Consider the following 25744-nt stretch of genomic DNA (forward strand, 5'->3'; position numbering starts at 1 on the left):
AATAATAATGGCTTTTTCCTACGATAATATATGATCATCATCATTTGCAGCCTTCTCCCTTCCGTGAATGAATATATCTATCTCATTCAACGACGCTAGATTATTGACTTTCGTTTTCTTTGTCTTTGAATATCATACAGCAGCAGATAAAATTTGTAATTTGTTTTGTTATTCCAAGTAAATATAATTAAGTTATAAAACATTGAAAAATAAAATAAAACCATGAATATTCCCACAAAAACAGGGACATCCGGATGGAATTCCTGGCATCCAATCGATGTGGATCACGGCGTAAATATTTCCTCGCGTCGACCGCCAAATACACGCCTGGACCCGTCGATATACACAGCACTCACATATTGAGACTGGAAGGGAATATTTTAATTTTCACATGATTTTTATTTAGTTATACCTGTCCCGTCTGCAAGTAATGTATCAAGAAAGAACCCACTTCACTAAATTTCACTTTCTTTGTCTCACATAATTAAATATTTTCGCATTGCTTCAGTTTCAATGACAATTTAAGTGCACCCAGAATCAGCTCCGAGGGAATTCCTCAAAGTTTTTTTGTCGCGCGTTGAATGCAACACGATCTCAAACAAAAAAAGATTGTAAAAAATGTTAAATCCAAAAGTTTTTCAATATATCTACTAAAACTAATTAGAACTAATCGTTTAAAAAAAAATGATTCACCTTTAAACATAAACCACGTGTGTCGTATCCAGTAGTCTATGTTTTACGCCATCTAAAAATAGAGGTTCTCGCTCCAGCGAGTGGAAACTGAAAAATCCTGGTTGAATAGACTGCTAATGGTATTTAACTAAAGTCGCGCGGCGCCTGCGCTTCGCGATATCTGTAGTAATTCAATATGGCTGCTTGTTTGAGTATTTGAACGAATCACTGAAACTGTTTTTTGTTGGGTTGAAACAATTTGTTATTTTTGTAAGCAATATTTGTAACAAACATAAAGTTTGTACGTGTTAGTACGGTAATCTTCGGAACTGCTAAACCTATTTTCTGAATCCTCATACCAGTTAGTAGTAGGCAGCTACATTATTAATATATGGTATTGGGTACTTTTCATCTCGAAATTTCGATGATGGCGAAGCTTCGGCACGGACAACATTTCTGGGCGAAACTTGAAATTTGGTGGTTCGTTTCAACGTTAGATATAATTTCTCCTTTCCACGCATTGCATCGATATCTTAAAGGAAAAGTTAATATAAATTAAGCTGAAAAGTTTTTTAAAACGTACAAAGTCTCTGGAATTACTTGGTCGAATCAACAAATTATTGCTCTGCAAAACTACATTGTTATATGTTCATGAAATACACATTACACCTATATAACAACTGTTAAAGTTAATAGTTGTTAAAAAAAATCAATTATTTTATTTTCAACTGTTGCAATTAGTATGATCAGTAATCTTTCACTATATTCATGCATTTTACATGTTTTTCTGATTATATGTTAATCTTTCCACTTATTGTAGTATTTTTTGTCAATTTCTGTTTATTCTAACAGTTTCACGAGCATATATTGCTTTATGGCATTAAGCTCATATTGTTAACTGTTTAAGTTTGTGCAATTAATTTTAAATGAATAAAGAAAGCCTAGCTTTCTTAATAGTATAATAGGAATTTATTGAATCTAGCTGAACACATCGTAAAATCGCCACTATTACAAACGCACAAGAGCCGTTAACTAACCGAATGCAGGTCTCATCACTACACACAGAGACGCCATTTTGAAAATGAGTCCATCCAATTTCCTTCCAAAACTTGCTGATTCAGAAAATTCAAAGACGATATTGAAAATAATCATTTGGTATAATGCTATCGTTTCAAACTGACTTAGTTCCAAGCTCTCCAAGGAGCAGCTTTCGATAGAATAGTTTGGAGATGGAAGCTCGAGTTCCCGGGAACTTTTTGCATAGTTATTATAGAGCTTTTAGTGTTGTCTTGGAGTTCGAAGCTCAGCATAGATTTCAAATATACTCTAACAATGTTTTGAATAAGTTTTAGAATGTATTTTGAGTTCAATGGCTTTAACATCGTGTACGTACTTTAGGGTTCCATACTTGAAAACGTAAAAGCCCTTATTGAATGACTTCTGTCCGTCTGTCCGTCTGTCCCAGTCTATGTTTGGCATCTGTTCCAAATTTCATCAATGTCGGCCCAGGTAGCTTAGTTTTGAAAGCGAGACACTTGGCTGTAAGGGTTTCCACGACTGCGTGAAAAATCAGTCTCGGCTTTCCAAATTGAGTAACAAGATTCCACCCGAACATATACACATACATTGTAAGATAAATAAAAGCTTGTAAAAAAAAAACAAATAAACACTGTCCCTGCAATGGCGGTTCGCATACAATGGGCGGCAAAATCTGAATTTATGCCATTGCTCTCAAAGCTAAATTGATGGCGAAAAATGTGTGCACATGTGAATCGCTTCGCGTAAACTTGGAAATTTAAAAATGCTTTTTTTCTTTATTATTGCAAATGCTTTTCGACCGGTAAAAATTATTATAATATAAACTAAATCCTATTAATTTTATCATCATCTAATCATTTTCCCGGTTTATTCCTCAGCCGTTAAGCGTCTGAGCACAGGGTCCACTTTCCTACTTTTTCGTCTTCATGCGCATGGTCATATCACGAAATCAACCTTTCCTTCTTCAACCTTTTCTTCTTCAGCCAGAGCCAGACGGGAACGGGAATAAAATATAAAATCCACATTTGTTAATTGACGTCCTTGCAGAAAAGGCTGAGGTGAAGTTTATTGCGTCGCTTCTTCTTCACCTGCGTTTAAGATGTTGGCTGTAGACTTAGTTTTAAGTTAATTTTGTCGTCAATATATATCATCCTGAGTGTGGATTGCACCGTCACTTTGGCGTTAATTTTAACGTGCGCAGAAAAATGCATGCAGAAATGCAGAAATTTTGCAAAGTGCACCATTTTGCCTGAACGTCAGTTAAAATCACCGTCAAATTAGACTGTGCAACTCACCATAAGAATTTTGAATTTGAATTGAACAGCATAGCCAGACATTTGTTCCATACCTTTATATATTTTTCAATTATCTGTGTTCCATACGCGTCTTGTTATTATTTAAGTATCTAAACCAAACAGAGAGATAACAGATTTATTAATTTAGTTCGTATGCTAATTGTAACTTCGGATACACAAACACTAGCTATTTATAATAACGAGTTAATTAGCAAAACCTAGTTAACGCGCGGTAATGAACTGCAAATAACGTTACTACTCATTACATTCGCGCCTAAATAGACTCACGTTTGACATCGTGAAACACATCGTGGTTTTGTGTAGTACAAGTCTCTCTTTCTCATATCTTCTTCTCGTCGAGTCCGAATGGTTTTATTTATACTATGTTTGGCTGGCTCTATCATTACCTTCGTTAGGTGTTATGCAATCTGTATATTCGTGTAAGTTCTCTCCATAGAACAACCGTGGGGTAGGTGAGCCAAGGATTTATTTTTTATTTCTCAAACGAACCTCAGCTGTGACGAATTAACACATAGGATCTGCTTGAAAATATACTAAATATTTTTGAAGACATATTTAAAACAGGAACTTCTCTTGGTCCCCTTGTACGACATCTACAGGAAAAAATGTGATCCTATTATAATTGGATTGGCTCCCGTCCTATAGGACATTAGAGATCGTACATCATTCTAATACTCGATCATTTAGTGCTCCCGTAATGAATACAGAAGGCCTACCACGAAACATAGAAGCACATAACACGTTATTAAAGTCCACATGCTGTCTCTTTTTCAAGTAACGTGTAAAAAAGAGAGAACATGTGGATGCAATGACGCGTGTTTTGATAAAATTAATTATTTTATAATTGAAATACCAGTTGATGCTTGAAATTCTCAAGGGAGAGAATACTCAACGGTGCTTTTACGAAAATATCGCTTGTTCGAACGACGGCAATCTTCAAATCGAATTTCCTGAAGTTGGAAAACATGTTCGTTTGAAATTTTAAAATAAAGCCGAGTGTCCCCCGAGTGCCGACACTGTCCGTGACGTGCCGCACACTATTTCGTGTACAGATGTGACACAATATGCTTTCATTTGCCGACTTAATGCTATGCTTTTTCACGTTAACCTGTAACCTGTATTCACGAAATAAACGAATTGAACTGAATTGAATTGAATTAAAATTAAATTAGTACGGGTGTGTTTGCACCAGTCTACTTTGATTGACTTTAACCTGTGCGCCGCCGACATTTAGTTTAGAATATGACATAGCTAAGTGCTATTAATAAATAATTAACTCTCGCGTGTTCCCATTTTAATTTCGGGGCTGTGAGGCCACGAAGTGTTAGCAAAAATATAAACATTGATTTTTAACCAAATAACCAACACTCGATAAAAGAGAGATAAGTTCTGTACTTTCAATAGTCTACAATATGGAGTGTCCACCACTGCAGTAGAGCGGAAATAATAACTCCTGCACGACAATGTTGACATTATTGTGAGTGTCTCCGCTTTGTACATCATTAGAGGTTTGCTGTGACATTTTGCAGATATATTAACTAACTTAGAGATTATTAGCCTTACAGGTATTCCTCATTGTAATAAAACTGGCAGCGCTGTGGACTTCTCTTCCGTAGAAATTTCGGGATAAACAAATATAACAGGGACAGATCATACAGATTGACTTGACAGACCAATGTAAGTTCGAGTCTTGTGTTATGGGATGCTAACTCAACGATATTATATTTTATAACATTATATGATACGGCTGAACCCCGAAGTGCGACTACATCTAGGTTTAGCCGGCTAGATCTAGGTGAAACCGGCCTCAATTGGTCACACCTACGTGGGGTTGCTTATGTTCAGCTAGATCTAGGTTGAGCCTGTATTACTATGGCTAGACATATGTGATTGAGTAACGATGATAGTGAACAACATCCAAAACTTCTCAAGTATAATAATTTTCATCCCACAATTTTTATTTGTTGGATAAAAAATATGTATTATTAGCAAGTTATATTGAGTTATTCTCATTTTCTTGTACTAACACCAAACAAGGAAGTTCTGCCAATTAGTGCAACTCATACTAACAAGTCTAGTGGCAGTGAACTAAATTCGTTATCCTCCGTAATCTCGAGAGATTGCTCGGCAAAACTAGGATTTGTATCGAATTACGTTACAACTGTACCGATAAAGTGCTAGTGATAATCTGTGACACATGTTCCTGTTCCGTTCACTGCCACGACGCCAAGAAACCCAGCATTTTTCACGAATATTAAAAAAATATTGTTTTTGAAAAAAATTGCAATAGGTTTAGGAAGGTATCATATGTTCTGTTGACTCTTTCACTCATCAATGAAATGATGAAGGTTAAATCTAGGTCTACTCGAACATAAGTAGGTCACACCTAGTTGTAGTCAACTGAGAACGGTTGCATCTAGATCTAACCGGCTAAAACTAGGTTTAGACGCTCTTCGGGGTTTGACCGTAACATATGCATGTATTCTGCAGACTGTACCTATCGGAAGTTTGTCGTTTTACATTGTGAATCGGAGATCGTTTGATCGGCGGCCGGATATTTCTGTTTGACCGGGGATTGGTGATACAGACTGAAATTTACTATGACACTATTCGGGTACAATCTCAATCCCATTTTAATAAGAAGTAAAAACTGTTCCCGAAGTAATTTAAGCGAGCGAAAGCGTGGGTTTTTATAAATGACTAGTTGTTTACGGCTAGTTGTTTTTATAAATGACTAGCTGCCCACCCGACTTCGCTCGGGTAAAAAGTTAATAAATTATACATCTAAACCTTCTTCAGGAACCACAATATCTATTGGTGAAAACTGCATGAATTCTTATGCGGTGCATTAGTTTGTGAGTTTATCGCGAACAGACGCGACCGAGGACTTAATTAAGTATACGTAAATATATACAAGACATTTGTTTTATATAAGACCTACATTCAATTTTGTTAATTGACGTCCTTGGAGAAAAGGCTGTGTTGAAGTTTGTTGCGCCGCTTCTTCTTCACCTGCGCCTTGGAAGCCGGCAGTAGACTTAGTTTAAGTAATTTTTTGACGTCAATAAGTGATGTATATCATCCTAAATGGAATAAAGGATTTTAATTTTGATTTATTTTTAACTAGATAATAATTTGAGTGTTCACATAACCACTTTTCATTACAATTTCGTTCATTGAAATACTTATATTCCTGTTCACGGGTATGTTCGCTCAACACTATGAATGTTTTCGGGAACTGAGGACGTTCTTGGAAATTCGCAAAAAATAATTTTGATTGATATAAACAGTTATATACCAATGTGATACATTCAAAAACTTTTCTTATATTTCAGGTAAGACAAACTCAACCTAAGTTAAGAACAACTCTTTAGAGACGGTACGTACAATAATATATTAAGTATGTACAGGTAATGTGAAAATCCTCCATCAACTAGAACCCCATGACGTGGATCCCGTGAATCCAGTTAAAGGTAGTACTTTGATTTTGAAGGGAGGACGAATGGGGCCCTATTTTCGAATGAGGTCTAATTTTAGAGGTCCAATGGGTATTTATTTTCCCTAAAAATCAATAAACTCTTTAAAATTGACATTAAAAATATATTTCAAAAATTACTTTACAAGCACTTTTCCACGTCTAGTTTTAAAATATATAAGCTAAAAACTATGATAACTACATATTTGAATGACAAAAGTCATTTAAATAGTTATGATTTCAGAAGAGAACGACACTGTTTACGTACATTTCTTTCGGCATTTCTTCTATGTCAATTTAAAATAATCATGTGAAAAGATTCCTTCTCCACGTTTTATATAATTCAAAGAATAGGAGACTGCAAGTGTTCTTCTAGACAAAGACTTGCTGAATATTACGCGAGCTTTGGGACGAGCTTTGAGCTCCAAGTACCTCCCTGAATACTAAAACTTTCGGCTTTAAATTTCAACAAGCCAACCGGAATAATAAACTTAGTAAGTTATTATATTTAGACGCACTTGAGATGTAACAGGTATATCGAAAAATTTTCGCCCGTCCTGTCTGTCAATATCCAGATAGTATTCAAAAATATGATTACCTAATAAAAAAAATCATGGACTACAAGATAATAAAAGAAAGTACAGTGGGTGGGAAATTAAAATGTACAAGCAATTAGAGCAACACAACATTAACCCTCGACCGGACAACATTACGCGACTGGCGGGGCTAAACGGGAACGTCAATTAATTTCTTGTTGATTACTCGTTCAAATCCTGACTATTGCTTTATGAGCTGTAGTTTGGGTTACAGCGAATAGGTACCAAATAAATATTAGTATTTATTTATAGAAAACTAACATGGCCCGGCTTCAAAGGGCTATTTATGTATGTATTAAAATTCGAGAATAAGTACTTAGCCTAATTAATACAGAAAATTGCATCAAAAATACACGAGCGCGGTTTGCAAAAAGAAAGTTTAGAAAGACAGACGCAGAATAAAAATTTGATCTCCGATTTTCTTATATACTATGTAGTCATTACATCTGTAAACTATTAATTTCAGAATAAATGATTTGACATTAATAAAATACTCGTTTGAAACTTGTTTGAAAATTAGTTCATTGCTTTACGTATTTCTATACTTCAAAACATCAAAATTATTCCTGTTAAGTACCTCTTTTTCAAATCGTTTTGTTACTTGTTTGTATAAATTTTCTGTGCCAGGGTTGTCAATATATTGCCATAAATTGTTATTTAGTACGTTTAACATACTTCCTTACTCATCATTACAATGGTTTAGTTAGAAATAATATTAAAAACAAGAAGTATGTAATCTGCAATCGCTATCAAGCAGAACGCAGCCGAACGACAAGGTTGCGTACAAAAACGGACAGTACCAACCAACTGTATCGCAATGAACTGTAATATTATTTTAGGGCCGCCTAATTGTATGTAATCGGGTCGAAAGGGTACAGTTTTGCGGCGAATCGGGCCGGGGCCAAGCGGGTCTGCGGCAGTTTACTCCTGGACAATTAGTTTTGTTTCGGGGTGTAATGGGAAGTGTGCGTTTCAATTGGCACCATTTGGGGCCATTTAATCCGAATTGTCTTAACATAGCTTTATTAATTTTATGACTGTTACATTTAATTTCATGTAAATGATGTAATATTAATACCATAATAAATTATACACCTTCCTCAGGTATTACACTATCTATTAGTCATATAGAGTAGATAGACGCGACAGGGGTAACTTATTGACATAATATACGTAAGGATTGGTTTTCATTACAAATCTGTATGAAAATTTATAAATCCGATGAATTTGAAATATATTTTTGATAAAATGCGAGGTGTAAATACCCTCAAAACATTATTAACACCAGCAATTTGAGATCAAAGGCGATATCAAGAACGCGCTTATGAAATTTGGTGGAGTTGATCCTCAACTTTCTTTCTATAAACACGTTATTACTTTCTTTGGGAAGTTTAAAACTTACTTGAACATGATTCGAACGATGTAAAATGAAAATATTAATGAGGGGTGAGACGAGACTTACAAAACAATGGTAGCAAAAGTTTGAGAAAAAAAAACCTAATGAATTTGAAAACATACATTTTCGTGTATGACTGTAACTTACACTGATTTTCTTGTAAAGAAAAGAATAATTAACCATTAAAAATGTAAGAATCTCCTGAGGTGCTCGCATCCTCTTGAGAAAAATTGCCTTTTTACCCAGGCAAGTACCCTCATAGGTATTTTAAGAAAAATAAAAAGATTCTTATAAAAAATGATTTTGTTTATTTCCTTATACTTGCTCGTTTCCTATCAGAACAGATGGTGAATTAATTTCGTCGGTGACAGATTGTTGAATTTCGTGAATTAGCGAGGGCTCACTGAGTTCATGGATGATTTACAAAAAAGTACGTCATTTTTACAAGGTTTTTTTTTACTTGCAATGTCCCTATGTCTCGGGTGGAATTTTTCAACTCAATTTTGAAACAGTTATCTTCAACCGGTTAAGCTGAAATTTTGTACACACGTTTAGTTTCTTATATAATTCTCACTCAAAATTACGTGATACGTGTTTTTCGATATTTCTAAAAAGTATTGCCTAAATTAAAAAATGTATTAGGTAGATTAATATATTTATTTTATGGGTTGTCCTAAATATTAGCTGATTTGATCCTAGAGAAAAACAATTGAACAAAAATCGCAATCCGATCGGGCCGCGCGTGAACTGAAAAGGGGACGCTGAAAAGCTACAATAAATTAAAAAATACCTATTAAACTTTAGGACACTCAAATCATAAATATCCCGACGGCCCGACGATCGCAAATCTAAAATGAAATGGAATGAAAGTGTTCGGGCTTGGCTGTGACAGTTCTACAGATGTAGCCTTCCGAGGCGATTGTCGAGTGATGGATGGGCTTGTGTAGGGTGCTATTGGGGTGATCTAAGGGTTGGGGCGCTTTAATGTTAGAAAGTTGTAATTTACAATAATTTACGCTTTGCTTTTTGATAGTAAAGAGTTAAAAATCAAATTTATTTTTGATCGACTACCGAAAAGGGGGAGTTATGTGTTATCTATGTATTTCAACATAGCAATGTTCAATTATTACGCTGTCAATTTATGGATTTTTAAAATATTTCTTTGAAAGAATGCTCTTTCAAACAAAACAAACATTTTGAAACAGTCTTATGGTTGTTTTGATAGTTAACTCTTATAACGAAAATAATTCTTCACTTTTATCACATTACTGCCATATTCTTGGTATGATCTCAAACAAAGATCAACTCTAGCTGCTAGCGTTCAGGTTTCTTCATGATATTTTCCAATAATGTCGAAAACTATTATTATTATATTAAACTCTAATTATTATAGTTATTTATTTTATTTTATTTTTATTTCAACATGTTCAAGGAGAACCAACAGCTTGCATTCTTAAAAACTATATATCCATGGGTTACAAGAAGCCAATTATAGGTTCCCGCTGATAACTACAGAAATACTTAGATAAAAACGAATTTAGAGCATCCTGTAACACAGTAGACCATACACATATTTAACATATAAACACCACAAAATTACAACTTAATCTTGAAAGAACTGCCGCGTTAAATAGCATCTTATCGATGACAAACTACAGTTAAACATATCAATATCAGAATTACTATCCAGTTCATTTACCCTATTACTCGCACGCAGGAGAAAAGTATTACTTCGATAATTTGTTGAGGCATATGAAATCTGAATAAACGCACAAGATCTAAAAGCACTTATACTATAGTCAGGATGACAAACAAACTCAACAAAGTAAAGTTAGATATGAACCTGGCGCTTTTCATTTCAATTGACGTTTCTACCAATCGATTCTAATGATTCGCGAGGAGTCTATTCGAGTGACATTAATATTGTTAATTTTCTTAAAATAACAACGGCTTAAACGATCCCAAAACTTTCCCAAAGCTATTTTGTTTGTAATCAATCATTGCTTAATGTCAATGAGTATTGATTTACTGTCTTTGTTAGAAAATGAGAGAATCGTTTTGAGGAATTATAAATTACAACAAATAATTTCGTAAATAGTCTGTCAACTACCTTAATGTGTCCCCGATTTCATTCTCAGCTGTGATGCACCGAAGTCTGCGGTCTGTGTAAGAAAACATTAAATTTTGTAGATTAAGGCAGGAACCACACACCTATACACTCTCTAATAAACACCTACATTTTTAATTTATAATGTGGTTCCAAACTAATGGTGCTTGCTATCGCGCCCTGCGTGCCGCCATCTGCAGTCAGAAAGACCTATATGATATAACAGATAATTCTCTATCAGAGACATCGTGTTGGTCCTCACAAATTTTCTGGAATCAACACGTGAGATGAAGATCATTCATCTCTCATCTGTGCGTTTTCCCGAGTTCTTCCTCGGCCGTAAAGGGTCGAAGCCACTTTCCTTTTCGCCACTTCTCACTTTATTCTTAATAGTCCGATCTGACGACAGAAGAACCCGTGTTTGGCACGATTTTCCTCCTTAACAACAGCGCTAGTGTTATAGGTTTTATTTTGTATAAACTCTCTATATAAACTTTGTTTGTAATCCTGCATTACTATTGTCAATAAGAAGATTATAGTCAATGTCATTCTCTTTAAAATAATATACATGTCGCCTTGTGTTGAAATATACTCTGCTTATGTTTGTTTAAATATGTGGTTTTATTACTTAAATAGCTAGTACTTTTTGTTAAAACCTAATCTTAAAATCCCCTAATTAAAAGCGCAAATATAAAGAGTCGAAGTTCGGCACCGCATGGAACTTTCTCGCTTCTTACTAATAATTAACATAACTTCCACCTACCCCCTCCCAACCTGGGTGGATTCCCTCTGGGTCTTCTTTGACCTAAGGCGAAAAAAGAGGGATTGCACGTTCTATATTATAAATATATATGTCCAACCTACAACCACAGCATTGAACACCCAAAATTTCGGCTTGATTGACCTTTACTTCCATCCCTTCCACCCATCTCCTTTACTTCCATCTGTAATGGGCTTTTGGTGTCGTGATTTTTATATCTTCTTACAATATGCCCGTACCAGCCTAAACTATAATAATTATTAAAAATAAATTATTACAAAATAATTCTAAGTACCTACTTAGAAAAAGTTTGTATCAATTATCAACAGAGAGTTATCAAAGGAATGGAAATTACCGAATCTAATTGTATTATGACGATAAATCCCAGCGAACTGATTTGCTGAAAGCTAAAATTGAGAAATGGAAGATCATTAAATATGTACATATAATATCAAAAAGTTTACAAGACTTGGTACCTAATGCATAATTATCTAGAATTACGGTTAGTCGGCAAAAGTCAGCAACGAATTTGTGAGTTGCTGGTACCCGTGAGCGCGGTGTTTGTTTCCATCAGGCAACCTGCATGCTCGTTTGTTTACAAAGTCTTGACTTTTTGCCTTGCCTCTCGATGACGATTAACGTCCTAACGTGCGTTTAAAAAACGCTCGTGCGTACGAGGGTTCAACGCTTGCAAGAACCCTGTAGTTTTCGAAAGAGTTTGTGAAAGATGAGGTGAAAACAAAAGCATAAACTTTCCATTTTCGAATTCACAGAAAAAAAAATACGCAAAACAATTAAAAGCGTCAAACTCACCTGTGAAAATATCAAGCTATTAACAACAGAATTTCAAGAAATGCCCATTCAATAATGACTCGTATATCAATCGGTTATGTTTCAAATTCATTCGCGTTAGGGTTTTATTAAAAACTGGCCGGTAATAAATTCCAGCAGCGAACTTCAAAATAAGCCCGTTTGTTTACGAAAGGCTCTTACAGTTTTGTGCGCGGTTCTCTGAACAAAAATTTTATTTTTTTACAAATAGTATTTGTATTCCACGAAGTTATTTTCGCCTCATTTTACACGACTACCTAAAAAGGAGTATATGGTTTTTAGAGGACGTGACCGTGATCCATGTGACTGCGGCTCATCTGCTATCGTGCCATACATCCTACACGACCTGGAGGACCTAGACGATGCCGACATGATAAACGATAACTTAAGCGTAGCCACATTTTGGTCGAAAAGTCGATGTCGTAAAAGTCAAAACAAATAGATTTCTTTAATAAAATCTGACACCAGTATTAGTAACGACCCGTTGGCGAAGGAAACACATTTATTATTCTACTAGCTGCGCCCCCGGGCTTCGCTCGCGTGTTAATTTCTGGATAAAAACTTTTATATAATACTAGTAGGATTTTATTTGTATATGTATGGAAACAGACGTGATATATGCTTGTGTATATATGTATGTTTTAAGTAATATCGTATTCTCTCTCAAATACACAACCAGACAAAAGCCATTTTACCATTAGGTGTTACGCATATAATTCACAATGTACAAACATAAATTAATCCAGTAAACACTAATTCTCATCTAGTTCACTCCGCCCCGATCCAGTAAATTCCGGTTTACACCAGTTCTATCCGCAAAACATCAGTTAACTGTTCAGCCGACCTGCGCGGACGGGCTAAATTAACCGCTCCAATAATTAGATGGATAGTTAATTGTTATTTTGTGAGATAACAGTTCGTTAGTTAATTTTACCGACTGTTTTAGGCGTAGTTACTGACGTTAATGGTTTTTAGTTGTTAGAATAAAATTTTATGTAGTAATTAAATAAAATATTTAATAAAGTAATCACAACATAGTTAAAACAAAGTCGCCCTATGCACCTGTCAGTTTCTAAGCTTTAACTCTAACATACTTAAATGACCGCATGCAAAGACGTGAAAATGTGAATAATATATCTTAAATATTCAATTTCGGCTGAGGAATCATTAACACTGCCGAATACCAGGCAAGAGGATACTGGGATCCGACGCCATACCGCTGAGGAAGTAACCAGATGAGAGAGACAGAGACCACCAGATAAAAGTGTGGACATAAACATGCTCAAAATCAGAGCTCTGTTGTCACTTTTTGAGTACGTAACCAAAAAACTTTTATAATTTAGCTCCTTAAAAAGTACGCAAAATTTCGTAACGGGCGACCCTCTCCTACTGGGACTCCAGCGTACAGTCAACAGCATAATAATTTTGATAATAATAATGAGATGAAAAATTCTTGAAACGAGCGGGAATTGATTCACTCCCCTGTTTATCCGGGACCATACTCTTATTGAGGTCTTAACAATATTTTCCATCAAACTATTATATACAAGTCGGATTGGTATACAAAATGGCTCAAATAGGTATTGAACTTGTGACACTTCGATCAAAGGCTTCACAGGCACGATTAAAACCATGCAGCGGAATTTTATGTGGGTGTTTCAATAGATAGAGCGAAGACGGGACGGGCCACTAGTACGTTATATGCAGCCGAATGTACTTTCCAGTTGCTTAAGAGCCTTTCCTTGGTAAAGCAGAGCCGCTAACGATGTCCATGAATATTTCATGAAAGCATTGTGCCTTGAACGAATCAAAAGTTTTTTTCTGAATTATGCATGGCTCGAGTTTTGACCTCGAGTACGTTAGCGCCGAGTCGGTTAAGGAGCGCAATGTGGGTGACTCAAATTCTTTTACGATTGTTCGTATCCGAGTTTAATATTTATATGTGATTTTTTTAAACCAAAGCTTGAATAGAGCTGTTAATTCTGTTCATATCACCTTTAACGGTTTTGTTGATCTTAAAAATACCGCATACGATAGGTAATAGTACACAAAATTCAATGAACTAGCTCAAACATCGAATATTACCCTCGGAATAACGATTGCTTGGAAACCTGGTTATCTCGTTTTTTACTAGTGTGTATGCGACTACTACTAGGCATATCAAATGCCTATAAGCATATATAAAATCTGACACAAGTGTCAGTTAATAAGAAAACACATTCAGAACAAAGAACTCGGCTCAACTTCTTGTGAAGTGTTATAAAAGAAACCCTTAAAAGAAGTTTTATATATTTAGGGTTCCCGTATGTTAATATTTAACCTTTTTGTGCATACATTCAGCTGAGTACTTATACTGGTCCAAAACTAAATTATTAGCCTAGCTTTACCATGAGCGATGTCACGTGGCCAGGAAATACGCGACAAGATATATTCTCCAGACAGAACACAGATAGGGTTGCCAGATGTCCAGTATTTAAGTGTACAGTACGGTATTTTCGAGGCTTGTCCGGTAAAAAATAAAAATAGTCATACCGGACTGAACAATGACCGGTATTTTGAGGAAAGTACTACTGGTCACGAGCGCCTACAAAAGTGGGTAAGTAAACATGAAATCCCTCAAACTCGCGCGCGCTTCTCGCTCGTAATAGTAAGAAGTAGATTATAATATTCATGCCATTGTTGAGTAAAGACTTTCTCAAAGTTAGCATAGTCTTGGCGACCACAATTTTATGACTGCATTATTATATTTTGTTACTTTTTTTGCGACCAAGCTTAGTTGGGGTTGTCCGGTATTTTTTCGCGACTCACCTGGCAACCCTAAACACAGATGCGGCACCAAAAATATAGAAAACAAGAGACATCGAAATAAAAACAGTATAGTAAAGAGTCTGGCTGAAAGACTGGTGTGCTCTGACACTTATAGACATTGGCTGGCAGCTGTAGCCGCCACTTAACCACTAACCTTTTTACAATATTTTTATTGTAATAGTAACTACTTATTTTAATTTTATTTTTATCTTTTTTATCTTTTATGATGCACTTATTATACCTATGGATCTATATGTCTGCAATAAAGATTTATTATTTATTATTATAAAACATATCCATACAACTAGAAAAGCGGCAAGGTCGCAGAACCTGGTTGTTGGAACACCAACATTAAAAAGTTTTTTTTTTTTATATTTAATTTTTTGGTTATGGCAACATTGTCCGTATCGAATGTCGCTCTCTTGTTCGTTCTCCCTCTAATAAACGGTCACGTTTCTCCGTAGCTCCTGGATTTTTATTTTTACCAACCTAAATCTACAGTCCGCTCTAATTTTAATTCTAATTCATATTTTACATTTTTATTCACTGGTGAGGAACAAAATATATGTATATATTTTGTTCCTCACCAGTGACAGCAACAACTAGACCACCGCTCTTGAAAGATAAAGTGTAGTATTGAATACATAATAAGTGAGTAGTTAAAATACAAAACAACTAATATCTAAATAATGACAGTATTGTCAAAGACAGACACACAATCTGTACGTAATTATGATATTCTAGGCTGCTGCATTTATTAGGAAATTCATACAATGCTATTGCATCGCGCTTAGCGGGTGCTTCCCGCTGTATAAGACCGTTCGATGACCTCCTATGGATATCGTGGTCCACTTTAAAAGTAGACCACCACCCGCCTCTATACAATTATATTGTGAATCGTCATCGGGTTTATGCGATCCGAGAAACGAGATTATAGAAAGGTATATGAGTGTCAATTATCCTTTATATACGATCTGGCAATTGAGAAATATCTTTGAAGTTTTGTCAGCATAGTTACATGTGTAAATCTTATGTCTCCCTACCTCCCCTTATGGGAAAGAGACGTGACATATTTATCTATTATGTTAGGTTTGGTTACTAACTCAACGATACTATATTTTATAATAAATACATATATAGATAAACATCCAAGACCCGGGCCAATCAGAAAATTATCATTTTCCATCATGACCTGACCGGGGATCGAACCCGGAATTTTTTGGTTTAGAGGCAAGCACTTTACCACAGCGCCACCGATGTCGACAAATCAATAACACCATAACATTATCTAAAATCTGTGAGCTATCTACCACTTATCGCTCACATCTCGGAGTGTGGAGATACGCCACAATGGTATTCTCAATGTCCGCACTATTCTAAAACATTTAAGTCCAAAATAGTATTGTCAGCCAAGGCACACCATCGAAGCCTTATACAACGCCGAAACAGTAATGATCTGTCACCATAGCCGAAAAACGCCCAGGGATATATAATATATGGATATCGTACGGTTCGAATAAAGGATCTAGTTTTGCCGCATCGTATAGCCAAATGGCCAATACACAAAGATGGCAACGATTAAATGAAATACATTTTTATATTATTTTTTGAGTATTTATGGTAACTAGATAAGCTATTACTACTCAAACATAGCTCTTTATCTCATCTGAGCGATTTCCCCGTTACTTCTTCCACCACAGAGCGTGGGAACACAGGGTCCGCATTCCTAACTTTTTCTCCTCCACTTGGCATGGTCTTCGGCATCCCTAGTTGTCAGACCATTGGCACGCGTAGGTATCATCCTTTACGACATCGAGCCAGCAATTTTTAGTTTGCCATGTCCAGGCGGGATCAGCATAATCACTATTATAATATTAATTTCTTACGTAATTTGCTATACTACACAAGACGTGGCCGTGCCAGCGAAGGCAGAGCTAATTAAATACCAAGTAAGCTATTACATAGTGAATATTATTAGCTATTCAGTAGCGAAACGAGCAAAACCACATTGTAAACTAGTGCACGTGTGGTGGACCGCAGGAGTCACGTGGTCTCAGTTCTAGAAACTTCTGCGGCTGTAAACTAAGCGATACTAGAACTGCTGCGACCCACGGCTGTATCAGAATACCTACTAATTGTAAATAGCATGTGTTATTTGCTTAGTGCTTACATCTGTTTTTACTGTAAAACTAATAAATCAGAGTGAGTCGGCTTTGACGTTGCCTTTAACCTGTGCTCCGCTGACGTTTAGACAAAATGCTATACTTTGGGTTTATACGCGCAGGTTAAAGTAAACGTTAAAGTTGACTGGTGCAATCCAAATTAGAAGCATGCTATATAACTAAAAACAGAATAGTAGGAGGTAATTGTACCAACACATAACATTACTACGATTTGTAATTTTATTTAAGACCATAATTACAGGAATCATTTATCATATAGAAATATTTATATTGATTGATTGATAATTGATGGTAACTACATATAAATATTGTACAATTGTTAAACATATGTACAGTTGTGTAAAATTTATACAATATTTATATGTATTACATATAAATATTGTCTTAAGACAAGGTGTCTTTGTCTTAAGACAATATTTATATATAATGAATAAACTCAGAAACGACTCGGGCGATTTTGATAAAAAGGCGCAAAGAAAACGAAACCTTCCTTAACGAGGCTACCTTTTTTATTATGATTTTACGCGAGCGAAATCGGGACGGGATTCTAGTTGGTAAATAAAGTTATTTGTTAACTGTCTGTTTGATATGTTACATAGACTATCAGATATTTTATCAGCCAGCGGTGAAACAGAATTTGACAAGCCTTTATTTCGAGTGTGTTAGTTGCTAACACTGGTGTCAGATTTTATTAAATTCGCGGCCACGCACTAAAGTTAGACAACTAGTAGAATGTACTTACCATAAAACTAATAAGTTATTTAGTTATTTAGCTACAACTAAACAGTTTAGCTTAATTTGCAATCAATCCGCGTGTTACAGACGTGCAATCAAACTTGACTAATCTAACTCAACTAATCGTTACTCATTCCAGTTTGCTGCGTGTAATTAATTCTAAGTAGTTTCTTTCGCCAACTATCGGGTATTGATTTTTTTAGATAATTTCGTGAATGTGTCGAATCAATCGTGCTCTCCTTATTTAAGTTGCATTCGGGGATGTGACTGTGATTTTCGCAAAAAAAGTGCTGACTTTCCAGTTTGTAAGTACGTGCGCGTCCATGGTTTGACAAGTGAGGATGTCGATGACCGTGCGAGATGGAGAAGAAAAAGTAGGGAAGCGGATTCTGAGCTCCGACGCTTGACGGCTGAGGAAGAACCCTCAGATGAGACAGGTATACTGTCACAAACAAAGAATACTGCAAACCACGTCGTTGACGATCTGTGGCTTGTGAAGCAACCCTACAGAGTAAACAACACCCCTTTTACCCCTTCGCTGCTCAACTGGTACTGGTTACAAAAAAACGATTGCTATAGATTTTTTTTTATAGTCTCAACCAGATATGGCATACGCTTGGCTTAAAGGTTTATGAATTTATTTTCTTCTCTTCCGTCTGAGTATATTCCGGATGATTTTCTTAGTTCATCATCATTTTATTTAAGAGCGAGGCTCTTGTAGCAATTGTTTTAATAATGTTTATAAACTCCACTTTTGTTGCTTATTTTCAGGTTTCACTTAAGTATTATTTGTAATTTAAACCAAATAACTGAATCGCCTAGACTTTTGAAACTTATTTTTATATTTTAAATCGCTTGTCAAATATAAATATTATTTATTCAGTACGTGTTAAAGCATTTGTTGAAAGGAAGATAAGCTCCTTCCATCGAACAGAATAACAGAAATATACCAGCAAAATAAGCAGAAAACGAATTTTGTTGCATTAAGATACTTAATTTAATTCTAGCTGAAATGTCGACAAAATCTCATTAACTTTGATTAAAAAATAATGCACTGTGACAAACCTCTCCAAATAATTAGAACGTGAGCTGAAAATAAGAGCTCAAAAATCTTTACAACATCTCGAATTTATTTTCCGACCCTACCCTCTGTCGAATTTAATTTGTACGGCTACCGTATTTAGTTTGTATTGTTTTTAGAATCGCCATCGGGTTTATGCGATCCGAGAAACGAGATTATAGAAAGGTATATGAGTGTCAATTATCCTTTATATACGATCTGGCAATTGAGAAATATCTTAGAAGTTTTGTCAGCATAGTTACATGTGTAAATCTTAAGTTTCCCTACCTCCCCTTATGGGAAAGAGACGTGACATATTTATCTATTATGTTAGGTTTTCCACGACAAAGTGATTTAAGATACCTTTATCTTTATTTTTTTTTGTTTTTTTTTTGGTTTTATAATATACTTTTAAGACTGATCTTTGCTAAAGAAGTCTTTGAAAAAGAAGCTACGGTGAAGTTTGTTGCGTCGCGCGCCGCTTTCTTCAACTGTCCTTTGAAATTAGAGACAGACTTACTGACCCTTTTTTTTGTACTTTTTTGACATGAATTAAAGGCCTATATATATATATATATATATATATAAGACCTATATTTTTTGTTAATTGACGTCCTTGGAGAAAAGGCTGCGGTGAAGTTTGTTGCGCCGCTTCTTCTTCACCTGCGCTTTGTGGAAGCCGGCAGTAGACTTAGTTTACGTAATTTTTTTGACGTCAATAAGTGATGTATATCATCCTAAAATGAATAGAGAATTTTGAATTTGAATTTATATATGTTAGGACTAAATCCCGAAGTTATACCCAGGTTCTTATATAGTTCGATATAGCTCGATCTCGAGTATAGTTCTCAGTTCGCTACAGACAGGTGTAGTCTAGATGTAGGTAGGTATACATATATGCTACGTTTGATTTTATTAATATTAAGCAGACGAAGTCATGGCTGTTGCACTATAAAATTAATAAAGTTTGAAAGCGTCACATCTAACACCTATTTATTTGTTATTTGGTTCAGAATTAAAATGGAAATGTAAGGGTGTTTGGTGAATTTTTCATTCAAATATTTTCATGGATGGGTGGATTATCTGGACGGTTTAAGTGCTTTTGTCAGAGGAGATAATTGCTTTCGCAGATTATGATTTTATAGAAATATTCTCGAAATAATGGACCAGGTGTTTGAGAATTACGACCGCTTTATGATTTTTAATCACTAATACAATAAATTAAGGTTTAGATGCCCCAGTCAATTTTGACGTGCGCCGACGCCGATTAACTGAAATGGCTTACTTTGTGTTGTTCGGAGCAGGTTGAAGTTGACCGGTACATCCCACCCTATAACATACAAGTATGGATTGCAGAACAGTAAATGTAAGTATCTAATAGACAAAAAAGAAAATTTTACGACCTTGAAAACTTCGTTACCGTTTTGTCATTGAACATGTCGCCTTCAATAAAAAATCGGTAACTAAATGAAAATGTAAAATACACCTATAATAAGTAAAAAAATGGGTTTTCCTGTAGAACAAAGCATCCGTCTGCAATTGTGGAGTGAAAAGATAGTAGCAGTAAATTTTCTTGTTTATTTATTGGTTTTTACAATAAATAAACAAGATAGATATCTACTAGATAACAAAACGCGAATTTAATACCTGATACCAATTAGAAAGATAATTAATTCCCGAATAACCCCGAACTCAAAGGGGAGAAATTATATCGATCCAGAGAAATTTATAGCGGAATCAATTTCCCTTACTTTATTACAGACCTTCGTTATCTACATCGATTACAATTAAGAATTCCTCAATGAAAAATGCCCGGATTTATTAGGCCAAACTTTCACTTTTTAATGGGGTTAAAAAGGGGGTTGGGTGTTAAAATTAATCTTTTAGCACAGTTTCCGAGTTGTATTTGATAACGATTGACAGCAATGGTTAATTTATATAATTTAGATATGTAATAATGATGGAAAGTCTCTCTATCGTCTGAGCGTTTAACTAGTTACTTCCTCAGACATTGAGCGTTAGAACTCAGGGTTCGCGCTCCTATTCTTTCCTCTCCAATTCGCACGGTCGTCGACAACTCTAGTTGTCAGACCATTGACACGCATTTCATTCAATTGCTGACATTTTTTTAACTTTTACGACTACCTACTGCGTCTAGTAGCAAGTAATCGCATACACACTAGTAAACTTGAACTGTCAACCAGTGTGCAGGTTTCCTCACGATATTTTCCTTCACCGGAAGCAAGTGGTGGTCTATGAAAATTACTAATATGAGCCAGGTATACAAACTCACGAAGCGGTGGTGGTGTAATGGTAAAGACGCCCGCCTGTCGATCGAAAGGTCCCAGGTTCGAATCAGTCTCATGTATAGTAGTTTTCATCGACCACCACTTGCTTCCGGTGAAGGAAAAAACATCGTGAGGAAACCTACACACTGATGATTATTAACTTGTGTGTGAAATGGAAAAGGCAATGGCAAACCACTCCATTACTAATGCCAAGAAAGTTGTGTGTTTAATTTCACGTAATGACCACGACTCTCAGCCATGAGGAATACGACTATGAAGAGAGAGAGATACAAACTCACGTAGCACGCATAAGATTCGAACCTGCGAGATAAGATTTTTTTTAGATTGACCTAGGTCTTGGATTTAAATCTAAATATGTATATAGTGTAAATAATAGTATTCTTGAGTTAGTATCTCATAATACAAGTCTGGAACTAACTTTTGAGCTAACTCAATTTGTGTGATTTTACCATATCTATTATTAGTTATTTATAATAGCCATAATTAAATAAAACCAAACGTATGCTCTTTGAATAATTTACTATTTAAATAATTTGTAGTATCAAATTAGTATTTTACCATACATCCCAAGGGGCGAGCTGCACAATGTATATCCTGTGATGATCTTTATGCTGTGCTAATAGAGACGAGTTTGCAACGAATATGGGCAGTTTGATGTGGTTTGATTTGCAAATAAATAAATGTGTTGTGACAATCATAAAACGGGTATATGCGCTTGTACTCTGTCTACGATTTGAGAATTAAGGTTTTATTTGAAACTATGTAGCAATTAAAGGGAACGAAGTGAACATATCTTTATCGGCTTGTGAATTATAAAGTAATAAGTTTTCTTTACAAAAATACGCAATTTTTGATCCAAGCTTTGTTGTCGTCAGAAAAATCATAACACCACAAGCCTTCTTGCCTTTATGAAGATCTTGTTGCATTCAACGCGTGTCAAAATAAGATCATTGTTGATGAGTGCTTTTATTTGGAGCCGATCCTGGGCATGGACATTATAATAGTGTCAAGGATACTGGAGGCATTATAATCGTGGATTCTAGTCTAGACGTGGACTGCTAACATGGAAAAATGATAAACTCTGGACACAGTTGAGTAACTTCATTTTGGCCGTAACTAGGCTGTAAATTCTTTGTCATTTTCGTAAAATAAGCTGGCAAGATCACGTAACTTAAATGAGAATATTACAACAACAAAAGTTACGACCCCGACATCCGCGCCTTGGAGTAAATTGGAACAAACTCGAGCAATGCTAGTTTCTCAGTTCCGCCTCGCTGTTCCCCTAATTTCCGTAGTTCACATATTGTAATCAATGCTCCCAGACCCTTACTTCAACTATATTATCTACTATGAAAATATACGCTCAGTAAGGGTGCATTGTATGTACAAGTCAACTTTTACGTTAACTTCAACCTGCACTGCAAAGTACGACAGCGCGCAGTTCAAGTTGACCGGTGCAACCCACTCTAAGATTGTGTTTGTGTGTAGTTCCGCCTTATAATAGAACCACTCCATATCACCGTAGATACCACTTGAGTCGAATAAGGTGGAAGATGATAGATAGCAAAAAGACCTGCAAATCTTTCCTTTGATTTTTCGGGTGGTTCTCATCCCGCGCAGATTGTAGAAGTCAATCAAGGGATTTGGCAGTCTTTTCTTTTACTACAAACAAATTTGGAAGCCAGCAGTTTTTGAAGATTTTAATTACGCACATCAAATTGCTGTTGAACAGTGCAATTTAAGCAAGTTTACGAACTACACTAAAATTTCGAAAACATGTACAACAAAAAATGTTAGTTTAAAAATGAATTTCCCGGAGTTTCTCTTAACTACAGCATCCTAAATCTCTCCTCGACATTATCTCCCGCTCCAGCTCCGACGTTACTATCTTGACACGCTGAAGTAAGAACTACTATCCAAGAACTTTATAATATACTGGCTTCGTTCGGGTAAAATAATCATAACAAAGTACTTTCTTGTTATGTTACTCCTGAAGGTTTCGTCTATTTCTGTGCCAAATTTCATCAAAATCAGCCCAGTAGTTTTTGTATTTATCATTTACAAACAAAAAAACAACAAAGAAACAAAAGTAAAAATCTAATCTCTATTTTTAATAGTACCTAGTATGGTAATGTTTACACAGCCGACCAATCCTTGCTTATCTTGTGACTTCTTAAATGTGACTATGACTAGCTTCAGCCAACAATTCCAACGCTTTTCAAATTCAAATTCAAAATTCTTTATTCAATTTAGGATGATATACATCACTTATTGACGTCAAAAAAATTACTTAAACTAAGTCCACTGCCGGCTTCCAAAGCGCAGGTGAAGAAGAAGCGGCGCAACAAACTTCTCCGCAGCCTTTTCTCCAAGGACGTCAATTAACAAATATAGGTCTTATACATATATTAAAAATTAGGAGGACGAATTTACATCATTATAAAAAATATCAAAATTTGAATAAATAAATAAAATAAAAGTTGTATTTCCAATAAAATTATTGAAAATTGTTCAATTTCAATTACCTAACATTGGGAAGTGTAAATTTAATGCATTGTGTTTTATTAGCATTCAGCAATAAGTTATTAGCAGAAAACCAATTCGAAATGGTAGACAAAATACGATTTACATCATCAACATCTTCGCTATGGCGGTCTACTTTAAAAATTAATGACGTGTCATCAGCAAACAGCACGATGTCAGCCCGCTTTTCTACCATGTATGACAGATCATTGACGTAAACTAAGAAGAGAAAGGGTCCTAGAATTGAGACTTGTGGTACGCCAATTTTTACATTATAACCATTTGATTTAACGTTATTAATATCAACAGTTTGTAACCTATATTTTAAGTAAGAAGTTATTTATTAGCTCAATTGATTTAGAATCAAAACCGTACTGACTAAGCTTTCGCAAAAGTGTTTCATGATCTACACAATCAAATGCTTTAGAAAGATCACAAAATACTCCGATGGCATCCTGTGAGTTCTCCCACGCGTTGTAAATATGACTGACAAGAGCCACTCCCGCGTCAGTTGTACTTTTTCCGGCAGTGAAGCCATATTGATGGCCGTGGAAAAGATTATGGGTCTTAAAATGTTGTAGCATTTGATTGAGCATTATCTTTTCAAATACCTTGCTTAATACGGGTAATATGGAAATTGGTCTGTAATTGCCAGGCTCAGATTTTTCACCTTTTTTGAATAATGTAATTAAATTACTATATTTCATTAAATCTGGGAAAGTACCTTGGTCAACACATTGATTAAATATAAAAGCTAAGTCTACAGCTATGACATTGATTATATTTTGAATCAAACTAACAGACATACCCTATGTGTGAAAACTTAAATGCAGTGACATTAGTTTTAAGTAGAGATACAGCATTACTAGGACTTGAATTTATATTAGAAGTAAGTTCTAGAGGTATGTTAGTAAAATAATTTTCAAATAAATCAGCTATTTCTTTTTTCGAAGTAGTTTTTTTATTATTATAATTAATTTCTGGAATGCTTTCCTTAACTACTGTTTTACTAATTTATTTATTAATAACATCCCAGGTCTCTTTCATTTTGTTAGAAGCCTTATTAATTTTATTTTTAATATAATTAGATTTAGCTTGCCCACATACTTTTTTGAGAATTTTTGAATAACTCCTAACATATTCTACGAAATTGGTATCGAACCTATATTGTTTTTGGGCATATAAATCAAAAAGTTTTTGTCTGCTTTTATATATACCTAATGTACCGCTTTCGTTTTTTTTTTGTTTAAAAGTATCAGTAAAGACTCCAGAAATGCTGCCAATAGGCCTCTCCCATAGACTATATCTCTATATTGACCAATTGAAAGCAGCGTTCAGGCTCTTCCTAAGACATCATCATACATGTTCCTGGTTGTCATTTCCGGATGTGACAAACAAACGGGTTGTTTAAAATTCTGGCCAGATTGCTACTGAACTGCGGCTTAGAGTAAGCTCACCGCAAAAAATTAACCTTCCAATTTTGAAAATTCAGAACTTCAGAATAGTTATGGCTGGCCGCCTGCCTGACGACTGTCTTTGGGAATGTTATTGTTACGTATATTTCAGCTGCCAAAGCATGTGTTCCTTGATCGTCTCGTACGAGATCCACGGTCTTTATAGAGTGTGTTTTTAACAATAACACACACTCACTCACTTTAAAGAAAGCTAAAGCATTTTTTTACAAAAATGATGTTTACATATGTCATTTTAATAATGTCTTTTATTGGCGTTAGATCTTATTGCATTCAATGCTGTGATTTGTCCTAATATATTTATTTATTTTATTTATTTCAAAGTCATGGCTGTGCTGAAACTATTGGGGTATTCCCTCATTGGGAGCTGACTCTGGGTGCACCAACTAGCATGTTTATTATAATCATGAAGCGACGTAGAAAATTTTACAAAAATTAACATGCTTTAGATTTGATTACACAC

The 25744-nt window shown here is 35.2% G+C and overlaps 1 protein-coding gene across 2 annotated transcripts in view; it reads left to right on the forward strand.

Moving 5' to 3' along the window:
* The window catches only part of LOC128680149 (cell adhesion molecule DSCAML1-like), a 204901-nt gene that overhangs the window by 145435 nt on the left and 33722 nt on the right, over window positions 1-25744 (forward strand). The window lies entirely within an intron of this gene.

This window comes from Plodia interpunctella, chromosome 23, assembly GCF_027563975.2.
Source record: "Plodia interpunctella isolate USDA-ARS_2022_Savannah chromosome 23, ilPloInte3.2, whole genome shotgun sequence".
Classification (NCBI taxonomy): Eukaryota; Metazoa; Arthropoda; class Insecta; order Lepidoptera; family Pyralidae; genus Plodia; species Plodia interpunctella.